This window comes from Mirounga leonina, unplaced genomic scaffold (assembly GCF_011800145.1).
Source record: "Mirounga leonina isolate KUSES-001 unplaced genomic scaffold, KU_Mleo_1.0 Mir_151, whole genome shotgun sequence".
Classification (NCBI taxonomy): domain Eukaryota; kingdom Metazoa; phylum Chordata; class Mammalia; order Carnivora; family Phocidae; genus Mirounga; species Mirounga leonina.
Window position 1 is genome coordinate 94,109,424 of NW_023270377.1, and position 21,462 is coordinate 94,130,885.

Below are 21,462 nucleotides of genomic sequence, written 5' to 3' on the forward strand. Positions count from 1 at the left end.
TCCCACCTGCTAATACCATTACCTTATAGGTCATTCATTTTTGTTAGGTGTGAGTATACTGAATTTGAGGTATCATTTGTAAGGTACTGGGGTAATTCACCATTTCTGATACTTACTTCTTTATAAATCCATTCATTCATTTGTCAGATATTTGTGGGTATTTCTTGTTAATGTGTGCCAGACTTACACTGAAAGCAAAACTCTGATGCCTTCTCCTCATCCTTATTGTATCTGTGTATGATTTCATTTTTTTGCCCAGCCCTTTGTGGGGATCACCACACTTGTCTGAATGCCGAGCCAGGCCTTTGGTCCTGGAGAGCCATTGTCTCTGACTTGTTCCCAATGGCCACTCTCTAAAGCGCTCTTTTTCCTGCTTGTGCTGGTGTTTTAGGCGTTAGACTCATTTCCCTTTTTAAATTCCTATTTTAATTTACATGCCTACTCTGGAAAATATTGGCTTTCAGGTTATTATCCTTTTTTTTTTTTTTTTTTCAGATATTTAAATATATGCTAGATTCATCATCTGGCTCCTTTCAGAGTTCTGGCCACCTGTGACCTACCTTTGTCTTTTTATAACATTACTAATGCCCTAGAAAAATAACATTTTAATGACATTTTGGAACATGAGAAATTAAGGTAGATAAGCTCTAAAATGACGAAGAGAGCGTAAGATCATGAGAGCAGTTTGTTTTTGAATGAGTATCTACCACTTCAAATGACAGCAGGACTTGGAACAGGAGAATTTTCCACGTGAAAACTGGAAAATCCCTCTTAGGTATTTGTCCCACTGCCAGAGAAATACTACTTCTCTTCACCTCCGGCAGGGCTGTGGCAATAATGTAAGAAGGGCATAAGGATGGGGAGTGACTGAATTTATGAATTTAGGGTTGTCCCACTCAGGAGAGTTTGAAACCCAGTTGCTGGAATGCCCTTTGGCTTTGGGGTCCATCCTTGATGGAATTCCAGGAGCCCTCTGAGTATTTCTGAGAAGAGGAAAGACAGTAAATCTGGCCTTAGGCACAAAGTCTAATGAGTGTTTTCCTGAGGCTGATTACTTCTCCAGTTATGTGGATCTTATTGTAATGTACTTTGGAGATGCTTCTCCTTTCCCTAAAGACCAACGGCAGAGAGAAAAGTAGGTTCCATGCTTATTTTGTGATTGGCTTGCCATCTGTGTGACCTGACGTTGGCTGGGGAATAGGATGAACTTGGATGGTGGTGGTAGGAGATGGGGATGGAAAAGAAAAGAAGAATAGACATTTTCAACCATTGGAAGGCAGCTAGAATATGCTCAGTTAAGAAAGGCTTGAAAGTGTAGAGATGCTAATCAAGAGGATTCATGTGGTTAGAAGGGGCCTAAGGAGGATGGACAGATGAGAGAATTGTAGGTCAGCTATCGAAGAAGGTGCAAATCTGGAAGAGAAGTGTATTGTTGGGAAGGAAATACCTTCCTGAAACAGGTGGAGCAATGTCTGGATCCAAGCAAAGCAGACTTGTCCTCCCTCGATCTAAGGAGAAGATTGAGCTCTGAGAATCAAAGGCAAAACCTCGCTGGTGTTTCCTAGCAACACGGTGCCCAACTGGATAGACTATGACAGGTAATTCATCAGTCTGGGTACAGGTCATACACTAAGGCAACTCTCAGTACTGTTTGGGGGAAGGATTTGCTAAGAGGAGGAGGATAACACAAGAGAAGGGAGTGTCAATATTAAGGTCAAAGTCTAAGAAGACAATTCCCCTTTTCTTGGAAAAGAGAATGAACAGGGAATCTCTCTGACCCCTCACAGGAGGCACACAGAGAAGCAAATCCTGCCTCAGACGAATTTCCTTTATTCCGTATCTGTAATCAGGATCCATGTAAGCTGCTCAGACTTTTTGGTAATGGAGAGGTGTGAGAATGGAAAAACTGAAGCTCCCAAAAGAAAGGAGGGAGTGCTGCCAACGTTGTCGAGTTGCTGCAATTGCACTTGTTGCTGACAAGCCCCTTCCTCGCCTCCTTGGGGTTAGTGACTGATGAGGACAGATGGAAGATGCTTGTGGGGGAGCTTTGTAAGCCTCAGGTACAGGACAGAACTTGTGAGGTGGGAGAGGCCAGCCCTTCAGGTCCACATGGATTATTCATCCAGGCATCCCTGGGCCCCAGCCTTGCCTCAGGGATCGCACCCGACCTCTCACTTTCATATAGGAAACTAAGGCCCACAGGGTTGTAGTAATTTTGTTTAAATTAATAATTTGTCAGGTCCAGGATCAGAGCACTTTCTTCTGTAAACAAATCTCTTTCATTTTGCTTCTAATAATGGCATCACATTTGCTAATTACTGAGATCTCCATGTGAAGTGTTGGGGGGTGATAATCTGTGTGTGAGTCAGTGGTATTATGGGGTGGAAGAAAAGAGAGACATATGGTGGAAATACAAGAAAATTTATGTTGGTGAATTTGAGTTTCGTTGTCTGGAAACACAAAGTGTGCTTAATTACTTTTTTACTGCTACATTTTGCTATTCTTTTATTTTCTAGAGGCTGAATGTTATGTTTGGAAACGGGAAGGCTATATGATAATGTGCAACGTATTCATTTATTTTTCTACCAAGCAAATACAGTGAGTTTCTACAGAGCCTTTGAACCTAAATATTATGTGCCTCTCCCCTCCTGCTGGTGCTTTTAAGGCTATTTGTATGTGATATTCATATGCCTGTAGTCATCTATCTTTACTCCTCCAATAGGACTTAATCCCTTAGCAATAAGAGAATTATTTGCATTGGTATTGTTAAGTATACTACTACATTTTGTGACTTCTAAACTAATTTTTTTGAAAACTAAAAACAATATATTCATCTTCTAAGGAAAGGAAGAATTTTTCTATGAATTCCAGGAAGAGACCTTTGAGAATCTCAAGGGGTCCTCACTTTGTCTTATGTGTTCTCTCAGCCTGTCTGCACTCATCTTTCTCGGGTAAAATCTTGTTTTTCTTAGAAAGTGAATCTGGCTCACATAAGTCATTTCCCAAGGCAGGGCCACTCCTGCCCCAAATTCTGACATAAACCTGGTCTGGTGTCCATTCTCCCTCTCCTCCCGCCATCTTTTCTGTACATCATTTGACCCTTGACAGTGTCCCTTTATCCTACCTCTGCTGCCTACACCTATAGTTTCTTTCTGCCATTTTCTTTCAACAGTCTGAGTAAGGATTGGATAAATGCCTTTTACAATAATATACAAGCATAAAAACAAAACGGGGTACTAATAATATTAACAACATAAGAAAGCATTTACCATGTGCTGGGCCTTTTGGCAAATATGTACCTTAAACGATCTCAACAGCCCTATATTCTAATGGTAACATTTTTATCATTCCCATTTTATCATGAGGAAACTGAGACTTGGAATGTTTGCACAACGTAACCAAAGTCACACAAAGTAAGCAGAGAATTAGGACTAGAACTCAGGAGAATCTGATTCCAGAAACGTTTCTTTTTTTTTTTTTTAAGACTTTATTTATTTATTTGACAGAGAGAAACACAGCGAGAGGCAGAAACACAAGCAGGGGGAGTGGGAGAAGGAGAAGCAGGCTTCCGCTGAGCAGGGAGCCCAATGTGGGGCTCGATCCCAGGACCCTGGGATCATGACCTGAGCTGAAGGCAGAGGCTTAACGACTGAGCCACCCAGGCCCCCTGAAACTTTTCTTTTAACTTCTGGTTGACCCTTGAACAACATAGGTTTGACCTACACAGGTCCACTTAATGTGGATTTTTTTTTTTTATAAATATAGTACAATACTATAAATTTATCCTCTTTTCCTTATGATTTTCTTAATATTCTTTTCTCTAGCTTTCTTGTAAAATACAGTATATAATAAATATAACATGCAAAATATTTGTTAAACAAGTGTTTATGTTAACAGTAAGGCTTCTGGTCAACAGTAGGCTGTTAGTAGTTATGTTTTTAGAGAGTCAAAAATTTGACTCTGCAGGGAACTGGTGCCCTTAAGCCCCATTGTGTTCAAGAGTCAACCATATATTATATTTTAAATAACAGGTCTTAAAAGAGTTTTGGAAAATGTAACATATTTAAAGAGAGCACATCTTAAGTCAATTGAATGAATACCTCATTCGGGAGTGTTGAGCTGAAACCAGTCATGGTTTAGAGATACTTTAGATGCTCATGGGGGTATGGTAGGTTGGGATGAGCGAGGAGAAGACTTCTGAAATCATAACACGTCTGCTACTCATTGTGTAACTTGCACAAAAGTTCTCAAAACTATGTTGTGAAAACTACCACAAGAGGGCTGTCCTCAGGAGCTATCTTCTTTGAGGAGTTGCTTGGAGAGGGGCTTGCCTAAAGGGTGGGGATTGCTACCAAGGGCTGGTAGAATGGCCTGTATTCAGATAGAGTGAGTGAGTCATCAGATCCTGATTTGAGCTCCCCAGAAGGTTTTTTCAACTGCCTTCCCACCCTAATGGGGAAGTGTTTGCGTCATCAGTTACCACCACTGAGACATCTGGGCATCACTGGTCTGAACTGCAATTATGTTGGCTTCCCAGAGCCCAAGTGAGTTCTACAAAGAGGATGCTGATATTGCAGGGCAAGATGCAACCCAGAAGGTACCTGTGAGAGTAACTGGCCACAGATGAGGAAGTTCTGAGTTACGGCTATAGCAGTGGGCATAAAGGGAAATGGGGTCGTTGAAAGGAAGAGGAGTAGCCAGATTAAATATTTTATTCATCATATAACAGGTAGTGATCTGGGTCCCCAAATCTGTCCCGATTCAATTGGTCTAGAATAGGGTCAAGGAATATGTACTTACTTAAAGCATCCCCAAGGTGATTTTGGTCATTGATTCTTTACTTGGCATTGACGTTGGAGACAAACATCAAAGATACTTCCAAGGACATCAGCCTTTGAATCCAAGAAGGATGTTGTTGCTACTAACAGAGATGGCAGTGCCCCTGGACATGGGGAAAGAAATAAGGGTTTTGGAACAAGCATGCAGTGATCAGATACTGAGAAAGTGTTCTTTAGCCAAAGGAAACGGGCAGGAGACCATTTTTATTAAGTCTTTTCTGTGCTAAATATCCCACATACTTTCTTTTTTCCTATGAGATTACATCTCATTCCTTAATCTGGCATTTGAAGGACCCCACGGTTGGTTCACCTGCCCACCATCTCCCTCGTTGTTCCTGTAATGAAACCCTCGTGACAGACACAGCAGTCTCCTCCCTGACCCCAAACCAGCCACATACTTTCCCATCCTCATCATCCTTGCTCACAGTAGTTGAGCTTCCTGATAGTCTCTCCTCCCTGAGGTGTCCATACACGAATCTTACTCACCCTTCAGGGCAAACTCAAATCTCAGCTCCTTTGCTGGCAGCAACACAATACTCTTTCCTCTCTGATTATGGTTCTTCTGGGCCCGCTCACTCGTTTGGCCTTAAATCATTAACCTTGAAGTTATGCATTCATTTCCTACTCAACTCCAGTGCGTAAACACTGAGGAAAGAGGCTTTAGATTAATTCCACTGTTCGTCCCTTATAAAATCTAGTGGAATGGTGTGTTTGTATTATTTCAGGACAAGGCTGCATAGAGACATTTGTGGAAGCCCTGAAACTCAACACTCTATGAATAACTGTAAAAGAAAAGGAACAAGATTGGGACAGCAACAAGTGACAGGAGAGAAGGAAGCCCACCAGAGAAATACTTAGAGGTTTGGATGCAGAACCTGGGGGATCCAGCACATTAGCAGCCCAGTGGGGGAAAATGTTTGAGGAGGAGAGATTGGCTCTCAGTCTTTATTGACTCAGAGGCTGAGGCAGATGTGCATGAGAACATATATTATTTTTATAGTAAAATCGAGGATGTACAAACTTGATATAGCAGCTTGTATATAAAAGGAGTCACTCTTCCATTCAGATTGGAAGAAATATTTATTGAGCACTCTGTGTGTGCCAGACAGTATGTATATTACCTGGTAATATTATAAACAGGTTCGTTCCAAACTTCTGAAGCAGATATCATTGCCAGCCATCCCCATGCCCCTTGGTGCCATGCGGAAACCATAAGTTATGTTATTCACAGTGCTTTAAGGAGCACATGGTATTCATTTTCATGGAAATCTAACTAAGCACAGATGTCCGATTTGTGTCTTCTTGCCTAGGGATTTAGCTACAAAACAGGGGCTACCTTCTTTCTCACCTCCCACATGCTTGGATTATATGCTTGAGTATTGAGGGTCTTTCTTAAATGATGGTTTAAAAGAATCCTAATGGCTAGAAGTAATAGCCTGATTTCTAATGCATGACTGATGGTATATTGTACAAATACTTGTTGATGCAAAACCAGCAGATTTTTTTCTTGCACAGGCCCAGGGGTCTTAGCCGATGAGAGACTTCGGTTTTTCTGCTTCTGTTTTGAACTACATACTACGCATAGATGTTTTTAGATCCTTCTTTTTGTTTCCTACCTGAGACTGTATTGAGAATCAAAAGATTTGTGTTTTCCAGCCTGGTGACTGAGAATCTAATGTGTTCCTGTAGTCTCTGCTGGGTTAGGAGGCGTATTATGAGGCTGGGCAAATTTACTTGAATGAATCTCATTTGTTACTTTCAGGTCAATAAGCATCTTAAGCATCGTGGGGCCTATGACACTGTCATATCCCAGAACTGCTAAGCAGGGCTCTCCCTGGAGAAGAGTTAACCAAAAGGAATGTGATCCTTTAAGTCCTAAAACAGGACATACTAAGGAAACTGAAGAATGAATCCATTCTGATGACCTGGCATTTAAAAAAAAAATGCTAAAAATACATTAGCCAAACTTTTTAAATTGAGTTCATTAACGTCTTGAAATTGCGTACAATTAATAGGATTTTTATTATTAATTCTTGTAATTTGTTTATACTAGGCTCTGAAAGGGGTCTTATTATTTTCTTGAGTCTAGCTATGCATTGATGAGACTCATTAAGCATAATGGAATCTGGCAATTTATCACCCAGATTAAAAGCCCTTTCCATGTAACCTCCATTTACCCTTTATATTTAGAGGCACCTCCTTGGCATCAATCAAGGGCTCAGTGTAATTTCCCAGATTCCTCAGTAACAGAATCTCTGTGGTGCTCAGCTTGTCCTTCCTGTCCTGCACTGCCCTTCCTCCTACCCATTAACATGAATGTGCAGTTCTTTTCATTCAAGCAAAGTTGTAAAAAGTATACAGAGTTAAGCTGTTTGGATAAATGCAACTTTGCCTTTTCTGTCTTTTCTTTTCCAAGCCTTTTCTGGTTATATTTCTTCACTTGAGCCTTGTTCTTCAGGGAACTATCAGAAATCAATGCCCTTTACAAATGCTAAACGTCTCTTTCTTGTTATGAATGGAACATTAGCCACCTAAGGTCTCCTGTCTTCCACCATCATGACTAATAGGATTGTAATTCCATCAAGGTCTCTGATGACATCAAAAACCGTATCAGTGAAATGTTAAGTGGATTTGGATGTGACCTGATCCCTGAGATGAAATTCAAAGCACTGTCTATCTAAAGGTTCAGAGGCGATGGGATCCCAGCTAAACTGGCCACTCTGACCAGTGAAGGTGTCCCTGCTGGGGCAGACTGGATGAAGATAATAAATCATTTCCTAAAAAACACTTCAAACAAAATATAAAATACCCAAGCAGACAGAGGGAAGACACAACTGCTTACATTTTTGTCCATTCTCTACATTTATAATCTCTCCTTCCTCTTTTACAAATAAATAATAATAAAAAAAAAACCCTCAAATCATATTTGAGCCACATAAGATCCTGTTCCACCATGCAACGGAAGTGCTATTGATTTGTTCTTATTTGGAAGATTTTTGCTTGGTTATTTTTTTTTCGTAATTGTTGTTTTCCTTTAATTGGTATTGACTTGTGTTCCTTAATTTGGGCTAGCCCTGCCTTTGTGAGAGCTGGGTGGAATGAGAGGAGCATGGCGTAATTTTCAGGACAGAATCAAACTATGTTGCACATTGGAAGTTTGAATGGCCAGTTGGCCTCAGTACTGAAATCCGCAAAGCTAAATGGTCAGAGTATAATATTAATGAACAGGAGCACTTAATGTTTTTTAATTCTTTGTTCTCCCTTTGGAGATAGTGAACCCAACTAACATCATCTGTCTCTGTCAAGGGATCACTGTTCTCAGAGGCATTCATTCAAAACCTCAGCATCTTTGTGGCTCAGCCTTTGACTTCCAGCCCCGATTCTGATCCTTTGTCAATTTGCGTGGCCCATTATCATTTCCACAGCCCTGTACCTGACCCCTTGCACTGCAGTCTCCCCCCCGTCAATCCAGCCTATACACTGCCAGATGACTCACACCAGTTACTTGGCTTTTGTCACATGGTTTTCTTGGTGAAGTTGTCCATGGCTCCCATTTCTTCCCGCATCATATCTAACTATTTACGTGGCTTCCGAAGCCTTTCATGATCTGGCCCCACTCCACCTATATGGTTGACTCCCCCTCAGCCCCAGCACAGATGAATCTTACTCTGCTTTCAATCATCAGCCATGCAGTTTGGATATGTCCGTGTGGAAATAACCTCCCTGATCTTAACCTTTTCAAAGCGTATCCATCTTTTATCCATGAAGCATTCTCTGGTACTTGTATATCTTCTCCTCCTCTGAATTCAGCGAGATTTGTGATAGGTGTGGTATAATGTTATCCTTCATTCTCTCTTTTTTTTTTTAATTTTATTTTTTTTAAAGATTTTATTTATTTATTTGACAGAGAGAGACACAGCGAGAGAGGGAACACAAGCAGGGGGAGTGGGAGAGGGAGAAGCAGGCTCCCCGCAGAGCAGGGAGCCCGATGCGGGACTCGATCCCAGGACCCTGGGATCATGACCTGAGCTGAAGGCAGTCGCTTAACCAACTGAGCCACTCAGGCGCCCCATCCTTCATTCTCTTTTATTTGAGATTTGTATGTGCCCACCCCCCGGCCGCCGCCACACACACTGATTCCAAAAGGATTTATTTGCAGGAGTTACTTAAGTAGATAGCATCTTGTAATATTTGATCATTGCTTTCTATCTATATTTGTCATCTCCTCTACTCAGTCATTAGCTTTTCTAAGACAGGGACCATACTCATGCCTCATTTAGAAAGGTAGCCTGGGAAAATGGTCAGGACACAAGGCTAGAAGTTAAAGGACTTGAGTCCAAATACAATTTTGCTACAAATTAACACTGTGACTTTAGGTGAATTACTTGAGCCCTGAGGATCTAAATTATATATAAACTGCAAATAATTACATTTTTCACCAAATGTAAGAGAGCTTTTTCTTTCCATAAAAATAACTTGTCATTCTAAAAAAAAAATTAACAATACAGAAACCCTGAAAACAAAAATTAAAAATCAGCTGAATTTGCACTACCCTGAGGTAAAGACTGTTCACATTTTGGCATTTATCATTTTACATAGATTTCTTTTAGTCCATGTGCACTCAGGGGTAAGAGATCTGTCTATCTACCTATCAGTCATCTGTTTATCTAATAATGGGGAAAATACTGATTTCTTGTCAGCTTTGCATGCTTAACAATACAAAGTGCATGTATTTGGGGGTGCCTGGCTGGTTTGTTCGTTAAGCATCTGACTCTTGGTTTTGGCTCAGGTCGTGGGATCGAGCCCTGCATTGGGCTCAGGGCTCAGTGTGGAGTCTGCTTGGGACTCTCTCTCTCCCTCTCTCTCTCTGCCCCTCCCCCATGCTTTCTGTCTCTCTCTCTCTCTAAATTAAATAAATAAACCTTCCTTTTAAAAAAGTGCACATATTTTCACCTCACCAAATTATTACAGAATTGTATGTATATTAAACCATATATCATCCCTTTTTAAAAACATATTTTAGAGAATGACATCGGAGTAGCTAGACCTTCTAACTGCTGAAAGAAGTATGTAATCTCCGGTTTGTCATCTCTGATGAGATCTCTCTGCCTTTGGTACAGAACTTTCCACGTGACTCTTTGCCTTTATAAATGAACACTGGTTTGCTGACTTCAGGTCAGTCAGCTTCTGACTGAGCTGAAGCCTCCTTTTCCAGCTCATCACAAATTCCAGCTTTGTCTCCATACAGTCCCTTTGCCAGAACTCCAGCATCCAGGAGCCTCTAGCATTCAAACGTTTTCTTTACTTTTTCTTGTTTTTTTTTTTTTTTTTTTTTAAAGGTTTGGCCCAACACTCAGTTGGTGGAAGAACCTTATATAAACTGGTGTGAGGCAACTTACAGTTTTTATGTGATTCATTTGGTGCAGACATTTTTATGTTTCACTTCCAAAATGTGAAGGTATTTGACTATGAGTGACCACCCCAAGTCCTTCCTGGCAGTGATACATAATATAGAATGTATTTCTCTATTAACTACCTGATAAATATAAAATATTCTGACTTTCAAAATTCATCTGGTACAGAGGATTTTGAATAAGAGATTATAGCCCTGTTCTAAATTTATGAGATCTTCAATCCTGGTGACTAAAATTAGCACTTTGTTTTTCTTGTTAGCCTTCATTAAAAAAAAAAAAAAGTAACAATAGACTCTTAACTTTAGAGAACAAACTGATGGTTACCAGAGAGGACGAGGTGGTGGGGATGAGTGAAACAGGTGTTGGGGATTAAGGAGGGCACTTGTCATGGTGAGCACCAGTGATATATGGAATTCTTGAATCACTATTAATATAACACTGTATGTTAACTAACTGGAATTAAAATAAAAACTTAAAAAAATAATTAGTACTAATAATAATAGTGTTAGACGTTATAGCAGTGGTTTTCAAACTTGTATTTTCTTTTTGGGCTTCAGAAAGCATCTTCAGATAAAATCTTACCTTGAAAACCAACCCCTTGGCCGAGAAAAAAGTCAAGCCCCTCTTCCTAGAGGGGAACCCAGAGATCGGTCCATCAGGTCCCTCCTCCACTCACTCCAAGGTCACCTCTGCTGTGGTCTTGATAAGGAAAATCTGTGTCCTAAGATGGCCAACCCAGCCAGCAAGGGAGTCTCAGGCCTTGCCCCGGGGCTCTTCCAGGTTGTTCTCCCTGCTCTGCTTCCCATGGGCGCCAATCTGGGTTCCTCTCTCTGCCCCGCTTCGCGCAGGCGCCAAGAGTGCCCAGTATGTGGAAGTAGAAGTGTATAAATTGCCCCCTTTGTTTTGTGCTCTGGGCTCAGACCTTTGCAGATCACTCTCCTCCGAGCCTGCCAACGTTAAATAAACCCCCTATCCTCCAAGATCTCCGGGTGCTGCTTGGTTCTTCCGTCAGGCGATCCTGTCCAGGCTCTGTAACAGTCTGGTGAAGACAGCTGTAGTAAAGGTTGACGGTTGCTCAGGCTCTGAGATACCAAGGATGGCAGGGCGGCAGCCCTGTGTCCTGGAGAGCACCACCGGCCAGGCAGAGAGTACCACCATTCCATGGCTGGGAGGGGTTTGTTGTGGTATTTCTGCCATTGTTTTGTTCTGGGTTTCTTTTCTGGTCAGATGAACAAGAGATCACGTTTAGCATAGAAGGAGAATTAGAAGGAGATTCCTTGGAAGCTCACGTTATTTCAAGATTGAAGGTATAAAAGCTAAGGACCACTTGTCTTAAAATTTATTAAACAATCCTTATTTGGGTTACTTATGTCATTTTCAATGATTTTAGACAAATAAAACCATTGTGAACATATATCTACATACATCATTGTATATTTGTGTTAACATTTCTTTATGATGACTCCTGAGGGTAGAAGGATTGTGTATGTACTTGAAAACTTTTCTACGTAGTGTTGGATTGTCCTCCAGAAAGATCATACCAATTTATACCCCATGTGACCCTTCAAGTCCCTTCATGTCTTGATTTTCAGTGACTTATTAAATCAGTAAGTTGTTTCACATGCTTCCTTAACTGTTATTAATTTCTGGAATATTATAATTTTTAAAGTGTCATTGGAATTTAATAAGCACCAAAAAAGGAAGTTCCATCAAAATAAGTGTTTATTTAGTTGCTGGTATTTAATTAAAATATTTAAGATTTAATTCATCAATATTATTTTTAAAATCTCTGATATATCTCTGACTTTATCTTCCTTATTCTTTTACTCTTGATAAGCAATTTCTAATGAAGGGGTTTCAGAACGGTTAATTATACTTAAAATGGTTATCAAAAATTGCAAAACATGAACTTTCAAAAAAATTGTTGCTACACTAGTTTTCCTAACTTCTGCAAGTTTTTAAAGTGTTTTTAAGGTGTTTTTAAGATGAACCAATCTTTTTTTTTTCCCCCTCTATTTTTTTTTATTATGTGTTTTAAATGCATGCTATCAGGGAAGTGTCTATAAGTGAAATAATAAGGACATATTGTTGAATAAGGCATTTTCTTTTTTGAATAAGGCATTTTCTGTAGAAATATTGATGGCTTACATCTTACCAGAGTAATTTAGAGCTGGCAGGGTGCACCTTTGCTACTTTAATTATTAAAGGCTTTTTTTTCTCACGGTGACTGAATTGTAGAATGTACACATTTCAAATTGAATGAAGCTATAGTTTGCAGACAGTATAAATCTAACAGGAAGATGAGATAAAAAAATGTTGAAATGCAGGAAACTTATAGAAATCAGATCAATAAATAAAGAGGGAGTCTTCTTACAGCTTCCATAATTATGCCTGTGTGAGTGGAGTGATAGATTTTCAGCATTTTCACAGTGAGCTCTTTTTGTGTTCAATTGCAATTTTGAAATTGACTATGTGCTGCCAAAGAAGATGTGAGAAAATAAACTCCCCTTGTCTTCATAGGACTTATATCTTTCCATCGAAATACAGAATCAAGGTATATATTAGTATTATTTGGCCAAGTATAATGGTGGGATTCTGGAAGATTCTTCTTCCTAGGGCCCATCGTCCAATAAGCCTGACTCGCAGGTGGGACAGCTGATCCGGGCACTGAGTGAGTATTTGGAGCATGACCCAAGCTGGTCTTATCTTTGAGGCTTAGATGCACACACCAGAGTCCAGTCAACATGCTTCTGTCCATCAAAATGCTTCCCCAGCCAGCAGGGATACCATGAGGCAGAAGAAGTCAACTTGGGGTGCTCCTAGCCTCTGGCAACCCAGCCCTATTCCAGTAATCTGGCCACTGGAGAGAAAGGTAGGACTGATAGTAATTTTTTTGCTCATGGTTTTCAAAAGTTTTTAAAGACACAGTTGGAACTATCATGAGATTTGCATGCACGTGTGTGTGTTAACAACTAGGCTGCATGTCTGTCAGCTTACTGAGACTGTAGTCTGTTAAAACAAGTAATAAGACATATTGACATCATGAGCCCCTTGATATGATGCACTGAGGACACAACATTATATCTCGGGTGTTGCCAAAAACAGGTACCTTGTCTGGTCATGAGGAAAAAAAAGAGTCAGATGAACCCAAATTGAGAGACATCTGAGGAAATGGCTAGTTGATATTCTTCCGAAGTGTCAAAAACATGAAAGACAGGGACTGAAGAACTGTTACTGCCTAGAAGAGTCTAAGGAGAGATAGCAACTAGGTATCAAAGTGGGAACCCAGATGGGGTCTGGGCACAGAAGAAGGGCATTTGTGGAAAAACTGGTGAAATTGGAGTAAGATCTTTAGGTAAGAGTACTGTAGCCATATTAGTTTTCTGGTTCTTACCATCCTGCTGTATTTATACAGTATGTTAACATCAGGGGAAGCTGGAATATAATGGAAATTCTGTACTCTTTTTGCCATTCTCCTCTAAGTCCAAAGTTAGTTCCAAAATAAAACGGTTTTCAAAAACATATTTTTCATAGGAACTGCTTCTAGTTTCCCTTCAGACACTTCAAAGGGTTCATTTTTAAATCATGCTAGTAAGACTTGACATTTATCCTCAATGAACTTAGCCTTGTTAATGTAAATAGGTTGGCCCAGCATATCATGGTTAAAGCATCAGAGTCAGGAAGACAAGGTTTTGAAATTCAGTTCTGCCACGTGCCAGATGTTTGACTTTGAGAAAATAACCTGGCTTTGCTGGGTCTCTGTCTTCTCATCTCTAAGTATGGAATGATGATGATGATGTTAATGCTAATACCTGCTTCATGGGAGAGCTGAGAACATTGAGTTAAGTCACATTTAACAAGTACTGAGCACAGTGGCTGGGACATACTAATTGCTTTATACTTATTGGCTGTTTCTCCTGGTGTTGTTCCTGTTCAAATCTCTGTTCCTTTACTCAGCACTAAAATGTAAATAATGCACCAAGTCTGTTACAAGGATAAAACCAGCTATTGTGTATAAAACAGCTGCTTGGCACACAGTCACTGCCAAATAAGATGTAGTTACTAGTATCATTCAGCCAGCCAGCCAGCCATTCTTCTATCCATCCATCCATTCATTCACTTAAAAGCCCATCCAGTACTTGGGGGGAGTCTCCTGTGTACTGGAGATTGGCGAGCCTTTAATGTGCAAAGCATGGCTATTAATCTTTGAACAGGCAGAGCGATCATAATAGCACGTGCCTTCTGCATGTATAGCTCATTACAATCCGCGAAAAGCTTTTCCATACATTATTTCCTTACCTACCTCCAGAAGCATTGGCTGCTATCCCTCTCTACTAATGTGGAGGACGAAAATGAGTGTCCAGAGGGTATGCTCCATCCTGGCTTACGTGACTTGGCAGGGGGTTGACAAAGTTTCTCTGTAAAGGGCTCCCTCCGTGTGGGAGGGCGGTCTCTGTAGCTGCTATTCTCCCCTGCCCCTGGAGCGCGAAAGCAACCACAGACAACAGGTAAACAGATGCATGCCACCCTGTTCTGGTAAAGCTTGCCTTACACAAACAGGCAGTGCCCAGACTTGTGGACCCTTGCACTCATCCAAGGCAGAACAGTTACTTAGCTTTAGATTTCTTGACTCCAAACCCAGGCGTTGCATGACGTTCTGCCGCAGTGTTTCCGCACAAGTGTTAGACAGAGGACCTGCAATGTGCAGCTGCGGATTCGCTTCCCAGAAGTGACCATCTCGTCCCTCTTTCTGTATCCTGCTTCGTGGTCATCAAGCAATATTTTATTAAACACTCAGCAGAAATCCAGGTTCACTTTGCCTCTCGGTCTTGTTGGCCTTTTTTCCAAAGATGTGAAGGGGAGCTGTTCTTAGGGAGTCTCTGTAACTCCGAGTGACCATTGATTTCTTTTCTAGTTGTCACACACCTTCTTTTATTTATTTTTTTAAAAAGATTTATTTATTTATTTGAGAGAAAGAGTGGGCGCATGCCAGTGGGGGGAGGGGCAGAGGAAGAGAATCTCCAAGCAGACTTCCCGCTGAGTGGGATGCCAGACTCTGGGCTCTGATCTCGCCACTCCCAGATCATGACCTGACCCAAAACCAGGAATCGGATGCTCAATGAACTGAGCCACCCAGGTGCCCCATACGCCCTTTTTTAGAACACTGCATTCTAGAAATGATTTTTTTGAAGGGAGATCAGCCTAGAAACTGATTTGTAGTTTCTAAATGTAGCTTTTTCCTTTGAATTTGAAAATTAAAAAAAAAATTCTGAAATGTTCTCAAAAAATAAACGTATTTCCCGGCTTTTAATGTGGGCCCCTCTCTGACTTGTCATGACTCCTCAAAGATTGCCAACAATGCTTCCACCATCCCATCTGAAGTCCATTTATTACCCCGGAATGTAATTTATTGTTGAGACTGGATTTAGGCAGAGAAGCTCGCTGATCTCCCTTGTGATCTCTTCACTTATCTTGGGCTTCATGTTTTATTCTTCTTTTCAATTTGGAGATCATTTGCCTTGATAGCAAAGGGACAAGTGATAGAGGAATTGAATGATCCAGCTTTCTCCCTAGCTTCTATATTAGCATGATGTCATCTGCATCAAGCAGTAAGTCAATTCCATCCTTTCCCTCATCTGACTCTAAACAGGGTCATAACCTAACACCCTGTAGATTTCACCCGTTTTTGTAAGTCATGGCTTACCCTGGACCTTTGACACTGTTTTTACAGATTTGTTTCTTTCTTCCTTGATCATTTGTCTTTCCTTCCACACATCCTGTTACTCATTGGTCTCATTTAATTACAGAACCAAATAAAATTCATGAATTGAATGACAGATGGTGCTGTTTTGCTGAAACATTTGTTAGACCTCTACCTTGACTGTGGTCTTCTCTGGTCTTTTCTATTAGGAGTAGGTTCTTTTGCATTTGGTTGCCTTGTGTAGTCTTGTGATGGAAGATGACTGAGCTGTCTTTCCAATTTCTACCCTTCAAGCTACATAATGGTTGTTAGTTTCATGTGTGAATACATTGTCTTTGCCTTTTCTTGTGGCAGGAATATCCCGTTAAGTCTACTTCTGTTCTTTTTATATTAGCTTTTAATAAGGCCATCATGAACGAAAGTACAAAGAAGACTGGACCACATGGCAATATTCGATAAGAAGTTCTTTATTATTACATTCAGAATACCCTTAATGTTCGTTTTTATGCCACTAAACTGAAATACAAAGTTTAAAGGTATTTATTAAAATTTTGTGGGTCCATAAAAAGAGGACTTTGGATACTGAGGAAATCCTGAATCTCTGTTTGCTGCTATGCTTAGGGACTCTTGGCTGAGACAACCAAATCCTCTTGACTTTTTCTAAACTTTCAGCTGTTTGCTCCCCAAACGATCCCCTTTCCTCTTCTAGACATTCTTGAACTGGACATGACTGCTTACATCCTCAGATTCTTTCATTTTCTTTGCTGAGTTTTTTATTTTATTTTATTTTTTATTATGTTATGTTAATCACCATACATTACATCATTAGTTTTTGATGTAGTGATCCATGATTCATTGTTTGTGTATAACACCCAGTGCTCCGTGCAGAACGTGCCCTCCTCAATACCCATCACCAGGCTAACCCATCCCCCCACCCTCTCCCCTCTAGAGCCCTCAGTTTGTTTCTCAAAGTCCATAGTCTCTCATGGTTCATCTCCCCCTCCGATTTCCTCCCCCTTCATTTTTCCCTTCCTGCTATCTTCTTCTTTCTAAATATAATGTATTATTTGTTTCAGAGGTATGCTGAGTTTTAAAGCCACCAGAGATCTCACTGTCAGTGTCTCTGCTTTTCTCATTGCTCTATTTGAATTAAGAGTGGGGTATGTGTGTTGGTTGTGTGGTGGGTGAGGCTCTCCCTCTCACCTCAGTTCCTTGCTCCCAGAAAAGGCCCACAGCCCCAGTTAGCCATGTGACAGGAGCCTGTCTGCCTCTGAAGCCTTGCGAGAAATCTCAGGTCACCACAGCGGGACCTTGTCGGCTGCTTGGGGTTGACCTTTGCCATGTTGCACCTACCATTAGCAAGATGGTGCTAAATCCTCCCTCTGCACTGGTAATTTTTTCCTTCCATGAGAAGACCCTCAAAACATTTATTAGCCCCAGTTTCTGAGGCTGAGTTTCTTCCTGGCTCGAATTTGATTCACCATGATCTTCTACCCAGCAGCCTTTTGAGATTGGTTATATTTTCTGTTCACATTCTTAACAAAAGCTATCTCCTGGTTTCCTCCATGAACGATCTTCTACTGTTTCTGGAAACACTTCTCCCTTCTAATCAATTGGGGCACAGAGAATAGTCCCCCATGATCTGTCACCTGTCACTTTAAAGACACTAACTGGAATATCCCACGTGGACAACCCTCAGACTCTGGGAAGAAGGTACTTGACTCACTGTATTACCACCAGGGCAATGAAAAGAGCCCCTTGCTGTCCAGACTCAGCTGATGCTTGACTGATCTGAAGCCGTTTATCAGTGCACCTAAATTCCTACAGGAGCCCTGACATGCAGACTTTGTCTCTGCCACACTGCTTACATGGTTTCCTTTTTACTCTTCCTTTATCACAGCCTGAGAGTAGGCAGTTTTGTGATGGCCTTTTTTTTTTTTTAAGATTTATTTATTTGAGAGAGAGGCATGGGGGTGAAGGGGCAGAAAGAGAGACAGAATCTCAAGCAGACTCCTCGCTGAGTGTGGAGCTGGACACGGGGCTTGAGCTCAAGACCCTGAGACCATGACTTGAGCCTAAATCAATGGTCAGGCACGTAACCGACTGAGCCCCCCAGGTGCCCCTTGTGATGGCTATCCTTTCCTCTACCTTCCTCTCATTCTTCTCTGTTCTTTCTCCTTTGCCTCAGTCATTTACAGGTTACTCACCAGCCCTGGTTTATACAAAATAATATCAGTGCTACCTTTAAAATAACCACATAAGCATTGGCTCTGATCTAACCTGTCCCAGAGCATCTCACTCAGTCCCTCCAGCTGTTCACTCTCCCTCTAGTCTCCTTGCCATCTCTGCTCCTACCTGGGTTTCTGTCTGGGTACCCATGGTGTCAAATTATCCTGAGTGAAGATCACACATCCTTTCCAGAACTGGTTGTTTGGGAAATTAGTAACTTGGTTATGTTTTCAGACAAAGTGTTACCTAGGAATTGTTTCTATAATTAGTCTGCCTTTGATTTGAAATTTGACTTCTCATTTTTGTATTTATCCTCTGGATGCTACTCTCCTGATGGCAAAATGTTGGATTCATCAAAATTCTCTTCCACCTATAGCTGACTTAAGAATGTCAAAGATATCTCCAAAGATCAATCATGATCCTGAAATCAGCTTTACCAATCGAGAGGCCAGAAGAGAGATTTATGTGAGTTGTCTAATGATAATTGATATGATATTTCAGGACTTCTTCTGTCCGGGGCTGGTGGTGGGGACGTCAGGCAAGAAAGATAAAATCATGACCTTTGTGGGTGGTGTGAAATTTGCTTTCTGCTGTTCAGATCCCAGCCATTAGTCTGAATTGCCCTTTGATTAATGTCAAGTAATTAGTTTCACCGTTGGCTCCCACCTCAAAAATGTCTTCAACCATATAAGAAGGACAAATAAATGATTTTTAATAAGGTTGCTATATTTGTCCTTAATTTTGCACAAGCAGTTTAATACGTGCTCTAAAATTACATTTTCTGGGCGCCTGGGTAGTTCAGTCAGTTAAGTGTCTGCCTTCCACTCAGGTCATGATCCCAGGGTCCTGGGATCAAGTCCTGAGCTGGGCTCCCTGCTCAGGGAGGAGCCTGATTCTCCCTCTCCCCCTCCCCCTGCTCATGCTCTCTCTCTCTGTCACGTGCACGCATGCAGTCTCTCAAATAAATAAAATCTTTTAAAACAATAAAAAAATAAAATTACATTTTCTAAGTGACAATAGAGCCAATATATATATCATATAATTAGTGATAGAATTCTAAGAGATGTAACTGTAAAAGAATTCTGCAGGATCTCTTCCTAAAGGAGGCAGGCAGGAATCTAGCTGGTATTCAAAAAAATACTGTAATGGAAGTTTTTCCTAAATCACGAGAAATTGGCCCAGCTGTACTGAAGTGCTTCATATTAGTGAATTCAATAACTTTTCTGGTTGTGTTATTTGTAAAATGACTTTTGCTTATAGATATTCAAATATATACAGTTGGTTATAATCCCAGAGAAAATAAGGGAGGGAGATGGATACCTGAGTCATTAGTATGGAGAATTATCTCAAACACAATAGATTTTCTTCATGACACATCACACAAAATCTCCATAGCAACTTCAAATAATTATGCATAAGATTTCAGCATAATAACAAAACTACACTCAGAAGAACTTGCAAAGACTAGTGATACACAGTGACATGGATGTGTGGGTAGATGGCACATGGGAAGATTGAAGGGGGCAGTTTTAAGATGTGAAAAATGCACAAAGGACAAAAAAGATTGCCTGCTTTGTGCTTTGGAGAATACTGATTCAGTCACTGCGTTGTCTGGAAATTGGAGACTGGGGGCCACAATATTTATTGATAATAGGAGGTCCCAGCTAGAACCACCATTGGTTAAAGGAATGTTAGCATTTCTATTATATTTTTCTCTGGGTTTATCACCACTATAAGAAAATCTTTCTAGGCAATATGTTGGCATACTACATTGATATAGAAATTGACGTAGAAAGATGATTTTGTAATTATTTTTTGAATTTCTAAAACTTGCTTGAGCTCTTAAATTTTGTTTATTATTTATTATTTTTTTTTAAAGATTTTTTATTTATATGACAGAGAGAGACACAGCGAGAGAGGGAACACACGCAGGGGGAGTGGGAGAGGGAGAAACAGGCTTCCCGCTGAGCAGGGAGCCCGATGCAGGGCTCTATCCCAGGACCCTGGGATCATGACCCGAGCTGAAGGCAGACGCTTAACGACTGAGCCACCCAGCTGCCCCTATTTTTTATTTTTTTTGGAGATTTTATTTATTTATTTGACGGAGAGAGACAGCAAGAGAGGGAACACAAGCAGGGGGAGCTGGAGAAGGGCATGCAGGCTCCCTGCCAAGCAGGGAGTCTGCTGCAGGGCTCTATCACAGGACCCTGGGATCATGACATGAGCCGAAGGCAGACGCTTAACGACTGAGCCACCCAGGTGCCCCGAGCTCTTAAATTTTTTAAAAAGCTGTAGAAGCCCTCCAGATATGCAAATAATATCAAGTTTAGTTACTACAAAACATAACTGAGATGCTTTAATGCAAACATTCCTTGCAATCTAAATAATGATTTTTTGCAAGTGTTAACACACATAGTTTACTCATGCTTGGGTATATTTCCCACCTGAGTCCTCAATATAGCGTTATTTACTAATTGTTCAGTGTCAGTAATACAGCTTTTGTTAACACCCATATAAAACGTCACTGCCTTATGTGAAATATATTAGCTTAATTAATCAATTTATATAAGAAAAGAGGTAATTTTTGGAATTATGGTATTATGATATTATGATAATTTCTGGAAACTCCCAGGCCACAACAGAACATTGAAAGATTAGGCAGTGTTGATGGGGAAGAACAAGAGGATGTTACATACTCAATTTGGTGTGGTACATATTAATGTCATGGACCCTGACTTCACAGTGGCTGCTAGAAGCCAAAGGATAACTTTGGCATAGTTTGTGTAACGGGAATACTGAGAATGTAGAGCCAGAAACAGACACGTGGTTAGTTAATTTCAATGTAACGGAACAGATACTGAGATATGCTCAGGCTTATATTGGACTATAACCGAAGGGCTTGTAACCAAGAATCCTTTAGGGGAGACCTGATGCATCTTAAAGGGAAAAAGTGTCACCAAGGTCAAGAAAGGAAAGGACAGCATGCCACACAACGGAAATGGTATGAGCAAACGTCCAGAGGTGTGAACTAATGCAGTGTGTCCAGTGAGGTAACAACTACCACTTTGGTGTTATTGGAGCTTAAGGCCAGGGGTGGAGGGAAGTGGGCTTGGATCTGGAGGAGGGATACTATTCAAGTCAGGCCTTTTATGACAAGCAAATGACTAAGTACAGTGTCTTAAAAAGATAGGAACTCTTGAAGTACTGATGTGTTTTGAGCAAGCTAGTGACATGACCCAATTTGCATTTTAGAAAGATGCCCAACTCCATTCTGGAGAGT

The 21,462-nt window shown here is 40.8% G+C and overlaps 1 protein-coding gene across 1 annotated transcript in view; it reads left to right on the forward strand.

Moving 5' to 3' along the window:
• The window catches only part of NCKAP5 (NCK associated protein 5), an 824,104-nt gene that overhangs the window by 142,276 nt on the left and 660,366 nt on the right, over window positions 1-21,462 (forward strand). The window lies entirely within an intron of this gene.